Source organism: Lolium rigidum, chromosome 3 (assembly GCF_022539505.1).
Source record: "Lolium rigidum isolate FL_2022 chromosome 3, APGP_CSIRO_Lrig_0.1, whole genome shotgun sequence".
Taxonomy (NCBI): domain Eukaryota; kingdom Viridiplantae; phylum Streptophyta; class Magnoliopsida; order Poales; family Poaceae; genus Lolium; species Lolium rigidum.
The window spans coordinates 186,872,436-186,878,738 of record NC_061510.1 but is presented as its reverse complement, the minus strand read 5'-3'; the positions used below and the strand labels follow the sequence as shown (position 1 = coordinate 186,878,738).

Below are 6,303 nucleotides of genomic sequence, written 5' to 3'. Positions count from 1 at the left end.
TTTCGGACTCTTCTCGTGAAGCACGGCAGGCCGCACATATCCTCGTCGTTAAGCTCCGGAGACTGTCGATGATCCCTTCTGCTTTGTCTCGCTCTATCGACCCTTGCTTGTGCTCCTGTATCTCTTGCTCCACTTGGTCCTTCAGGAACTGCCGCCGTTGCTGCCGCAGGTCGTGGACTATTTTGCCTTGCCGCTCCTTCGGGAGGCGTTGCTACAAACGCTGTCCCCATAGCTCCAACCCCTGCTAACGCCATATTGTATAATGTTTCCCTTGGATCTCCTGGGGGTGGCCTAGACGCGAGGATGTAAGCTTGTGTCGCCATATACCCAGCTTCGGGTGTCTTAGGGATAATGTTTCCTCTTGTATCTATCGACATAAAGGACATGTCGAGGTTCCGGACCAAGTACTCTCTTTACGCTTCGGGTATGTGTTGTAACCTTGATCTTCCTCTCGTTCCGAGCCTCCCTATGGCTATCACCCGAAACTCTAGATTGTCCACTTAGATCTGCCCTTCTCCTGCTTGGATGCGAAGCTGCCTCCTTTCTCTCGATCAACTCAGTCTGTCTGTTTTTCTATTTCTCGGGCAGTTCGTGCGAGCCTATATTGATAAGCTTGTAGTTCTTGAGCTGTAGCTGTTGTCGTCATTGGCTCCGACCCATCTAGGGCTTTTGCCGCTCTATCCCAGGCTGCTTGCGGAAGTTGAACTCTGACACGTGGTGTGGGCCCGACATATTTAGTGCCCATACCTCTCCTTAGATCTGAGGGATCGACATAGGGATTACCCAAATCGTCGAAAGCCTCCGATGTTTCTTCTTGATTTTCGATAGCAAAAATCTGATGATATTTGGTACTCAGATCTATGTTGGGTTTGGTGACATCATTGTTGAGATTGATGAAGACCTTGCCCACTGTGATGGATTTGTCGATGAAGTCGTAACTGTCGACATCGCTTGAGCCATCGCTTATATATGAGTCCGCGGATGACTCAAACGATGTGTCGCTGAAGATCTTGGCGAGTTTCTCTCTTGCTCTGATGCTGACGTAACGTGTTGCCGAAGTTTCTTCTTCTGACTCGGTTGACGATTCATGGCTTGAAAAATCGGAATCGATCGCCGATGATCCCGACGAAATCGGAATTTCGACACGATACGATCCTTCCTTCTCGACGCGAAAGTGAAACCTTCCGAACGTCATCTCCATGGGCTCCGCCAGATACGCATATGCATCCAAACGGGAGGGTGGGTGAGGAACAAAATCAACGAGACCAGCAGCGATCTGTTTACCTCGATCCATAGTGTTGCTTCCGGTTGACGATGTCGAAGATCTTGAACGTGCCATCGAGATCAGATCCTTGCGCCTCTAATTCCCACAGACGGCGCCAATTGACAAGGGATTAACTTGTCAATGCCTATGGATTGTAGGCTAGGGTTTAGTTAGAAGTAGAGGGCAAGTAGATCTCGAAGGTTTCAGCCGAAAAGTACTCGACGATTATGAAAACTAGGGTTTGGAGACAATGATTCGATGATCTCCTCGTCCCTCGACTCCCCCTTTATATAAGAGGTGGAGCCGAGGGTTTCGTTTTGTACAAGTTACAGAGTCCGGGACGGTTTCTAACTCATCCCGCCAGATTTACAAACAACACTTCCTATTACAATTCTACTTTCCTCAATATATCTTGGGCTCTCGAACCTTCTTATTCTTCGGGTAGTGGGCCTTCATTAAACCCCGGGTACCATCTTTGGCAGGCCCATTCGGGATGCCTATGTCACCTGCTTCATTGTCATTGCTCCCAGCAGCGAAACCTTGATCAACAGGTTCATTATGATCAATGCCAAACCAATACTCAAAACCCCTCAGCATGTTGACCAAAATTTCTATGCAAAATTGAGCACCAAAATGTTAACAATATGTTTCGCATCACATACTTTCTTCAGTTCGTGCAACTCTGAAAAATAGTACATAATATGAAGAAACTTATGTTCTTACTTCTGTATACGGATGTTGTATTAGTTCATCTTCTAATTTTTAACTTTCCTAAGTGCAGGTCCATGTTTTGTTGCAACAAGATTCACAGATGAACAAGAGACTGCATCTAAGTTTCATGAAAAAGACAGGGTACACAAAGCGGTGAATCATGTAGCAACATTATGATGTAAGCTTCTTTTAGTGAATCCCGGAGACAGAGTTACTGGATAGGCTAGATTTGTGGGTACTGTAATCATGGATGTTAATTTCAATCCTATATACTATCTACAGATTATCCCTACTATTTTGATATGCAACTCCGTCTTTTCTTGGATGTTAGTACCGAGGGAAAGTCTGATGCTATAATTCTACTGCAAATGGAATTGGTTTTTGTACCTCTTTTCAGTGCAAGCCTGCTTTTTTCTTCTTTTCTCTCAACAGATTTAGCAAGATGTCATGCAGCGGTCAGGTAGTAGTTTGTTTTCTTCATGGAGATAGTTTCTGAATGTATTTTAAATTGAATAGATCTGCTAGAAGATGGAAAAGGGCATTTAGTGAGAAATCTGGATGTTATTCACAAAACATGCAGTGAAACGGGGTATGTTTTCTTCCAGTACCTTATCATAGATGTTTGCTTCTTAGCAGATCATGTACTGGGTGTGTTTTCTTCAGCAGATCGTGTACTGGATGTGATTTATTGAACAGATCTGCTAGTAGCTGGAAAAAGTATTTCTGGGTTAGTAAAAAAACTGGATGTTATTCACAAAACATGCTGTCAACCGGGATCTGTTTTCCTCCCGTACCTTATCATAGATGTTGTTATCTCTCAGCAGATCCTGCACTGGATGTGGTTTCTTCAGAAGTTCCTGCAAGATGTTTTATTACGAAATGGGGGATGTCTTCTCTTTTGAGCAAATCTTGCCCAACGAAAACCGTGGGATGTCTTCTTCTTCCAGGAAATCTAGCCCACCAGCAAAATTCGTTGGCCGAATCAGGGATGTTTCTTCCAACAGATCTTCCCGCTAAACCTGGTGAATGTTACTTCCAGTTTTTGATAAGTGGTGAAGAGAAGGGAGGAGGGATCAATAGCGGCAGACGGGATCAATGGAGAAGAAAAAGGACGGAATGGAAAGGTGGAGGAGATTACTTGGTGGGAGGGTAAGAAATCGTCCAGATCTTTTTGTGTCCGTGCCCGCGAGGTTCCAGGTATACGGGGACGGTGGTCCCTACCGGTTTCTATTTTAAGAAGTAACTAGCAAAAGTGCCCGTGCGTTGCTACGGGTTACTCCTTCCGGTGTATTTTAATAGTCGTGCACATAGTTTCAATAAAAAAGTATAACATTTTATTCATATTTTAAAAAGTTTCCAACAGTATAATTTTTCATATTTTGTCAAAGTTATCTTAAACCGCATGCACACTTGTAAACCATACCGGTACCAGAGTGAGTTAATCTTATTGAAACTTTTTTGAGACATACCTTGCGGATAGTATGTTATTGGTGAAAATTTGTTACGAAGATAGATTTACAATTTTTTAAACAACAAAAGAGCTAAATATTTTATGTTACCAAAAAATAAAAACAATGAACGACAATGCATATTTGGTTACCTCCCGGAAAAGAAGTATATTATGCGACTACTACCAAGCACAAGGAAATGCAACTGCATTTATTTGCACAATAAAAAGTTCCTGGTTTTTGTGATATATAATTCATATAGATATCATCAGCATACACTCAATTTAGAAATATGCTTGCAATATATATGTACTATATTCATGCAGCTCATTAGCGCTGGATTAAAATGTGTTTAGCTGAAAAGAACATACTATTATATGATTAATGCAGCTCTAGTCTTTTGCTGAGCCAGATTTGTTGCATATTTGTCTAAGTTCACTCATGCAGTCATGCCAAAAACAAAATCTGACCCAAATACCCACTCTGCTTATTGAATACTGAATAGTAAAATACCACCCTGAATATTGAATAGCACATTTCGTACCAAACATGAGGAGATGGAGTTCAGTTGGTTTCACGAAAGAAGTGCACACTGGCATAAGAACTGAATCGTCTCTCAACTACTCGCTTATCCCTTCAGTCTTTCCCTCACACAAGATCCACCAGAATTCCCCTCCACTCCATCCCAATACGGCCACCTCATTTTTCTTCCCAACACGGCCACCAGGGGTCCTAAATCGGCAAGTGATTCAAGCAACACCTGGAATGCTTAGCAACTCGTTTCGAGAACCTAGGTTGGCAAATGGTTGCTATGTTTGGCTAGATCTTGACTGAACATTGTATTTCGTACATAACCAACGCATCAGTACATTACATAGGTTGTGAACTTCAGATCCAATTACTCTACTAAAATCTTAACACAAATCCCTCTACTAAAATCTTAACAGACAAATCCATATTTCCATAGACATACTGTAGATGTTCTGAACTTGATCCAATTACCGCACTGGAAAATCTAATCAAAAGAGGAGCGTGGAGGAGCACCAAATTGAAGATCTGAGAACCCAAAAAAAACAGAAGCGGGAGGAGAGCAGTCGGTAGGAGTTCAACAAAGACATGTAAGAGTGACGGATATGAATCGCACAACAAAGCAGTACTTAGGTGTGTTGTACCTGTTCTTGTCCTGGTCGCTGAGCCTCAACCTGGCCCTGTATTCAGCCTTACCCTCTGCAACAAGTGTACCAAAGAAAGCAGTCCATCCAAAACAATGCCATCTTATGACTGTAGTGCCAAATTCACCATGTCACGGGATTGATCAAACTTACATCGCCTTCTTTTGAGCTTGACTTGGAAACGTTTGGAGTACACCCTTGACTTCTGATTCTTTACAAACACCTGAAAAAGAAATAGAAAAAAAAAACAAATGGATTTATAGTCTCAAGCAGTAAAACTATAAGCAGACACCTACACAATTAGTCAGACATTATACAGTTCAGTTTAAACGCCATTAGACCAAACTCACCTTCAATGGCATGCTGTCAGTACAAAGGAACATAGCAGAGCTTCAAACATTAACAACATTCAGCAATGGACAGCAGGCATAGTATACTATGAGGTTTTATCATCTATAGAAAATGGATGGCCTCTAGGTTTACCGCCTCAATGGTCCTTCGCAGATTTATGAGCTTCTTATATCATATCAGATTCTTCAAATACTTGCTATGCTGCATCGAAGTTTCCAGATCAAGTATAATGATGCCTAGATAGGAATAAAATAGTATAGATCGTGTCACAGAGAACTCCAGGTCAATTGCAATAATGTCTGTATTTGAAATGAGCCTTCAAAAGTCAGAAAATCCAGAAAAGAAATCAAGCATAATAATTTCCGGTTCTGTTGGTAGTCTGATAGCTTCATATTTACAATGTAGTTCATCTATCAAATGAGGCAAGGGATTGTATATGTTTTCGCAGTCGTATTTGCACATTAATAAATCAGACCAAAGAGAAAGCCAATATCACATCATAATATGATGACTTCACAGACAAAGAGAGAGACAATATTTTTTATCCACGCATGAACCAAGTTGTTGGGGGCAAATATTAGAGCTAAATTTGCTGCCCAGATGTCAAAGGCAGGACCAGAAGACCTGATTTATTTTATGCCCTCGAAAAAGGTCTAGCAAACAATCCTTTAGTTTATTTAATTCAGAAAGAACTTGTTCATCCCACGAAAAGCAGGCAATCAAAGAGATACTCACTTGTGATTGACCATATTCGACTGGCTAATTTGTTGCAGAGAGAGAGAGAGGCGCAATTAGCGCTGGACGATTTGGTGCAGAGAGAGAGAGAGAGAGAGAGAGAGAGAGAGAGGTGCAATTAGCTCTGGAGGATTAGCATTGCAGAACCTCCGTGAGCAGGCATGGCAAGAGGCACAGGATTCCAATTCCTTTAGTGTCGGACCATGCCGGGCGCCGCCGTGGCCGCGGCCGGCGATGCTGATGAGGGCGCCCGCGCGCTGCTGCTGGCCGGCCTTTGCCGGAGCTGCTTGTGGCGCCGCCGTGGCCGCGGCCGGCGATGCTGATTAGGGCGCCCCCACGCGCTGCTGCTAGCCGGCCTTGGTGCTGGAGCTGCTTGTGGCTCTCATGTAGCTGTGCACAAAAGCGTGGGTGCGCCGCCACCGGAAACAACACCTTTTCTCCTATCGTCGCCATCCATACGAGCCTCAGTTGCCTCGCGAGCGATGCTGATAAGGGCGCACCCGCACGCTGCTGCTGTCCGGCCATTGCACCGGAGCTGCTGGTGGCTCTCATGTAGCTGGGCACGGATGCGGATTTAGGGGTTGGGCAGGAGTGGAGTTGGCAGCGAATTTAGGGATCGACG

General features: G+C 43.6%; 1 long non-coding RNA gene across 1 annotated transcript; it reads right to left on the bottom strand.

Moving 5' to 3' along the window:
- Nucleotides 1–4,243: 4,243 nt before the first annotated feature.
- Nucleotides 4,244–5,899, bottom strand: LOC124698771. The gene is made up of 3 exons (XR_007001109.1): nt 4,946–5,899; nt 4,596–4,818; nt 4,244–4,479 (listed from the first exon to the last, which is right to left on the bottom strand). It is a non-coding gene; the product is annotated as an uncharacterized LOC124698771 (long non-coding RNA).
- Nucleotides 5,900–6,303: the final 404 nt, after the last annotated feature.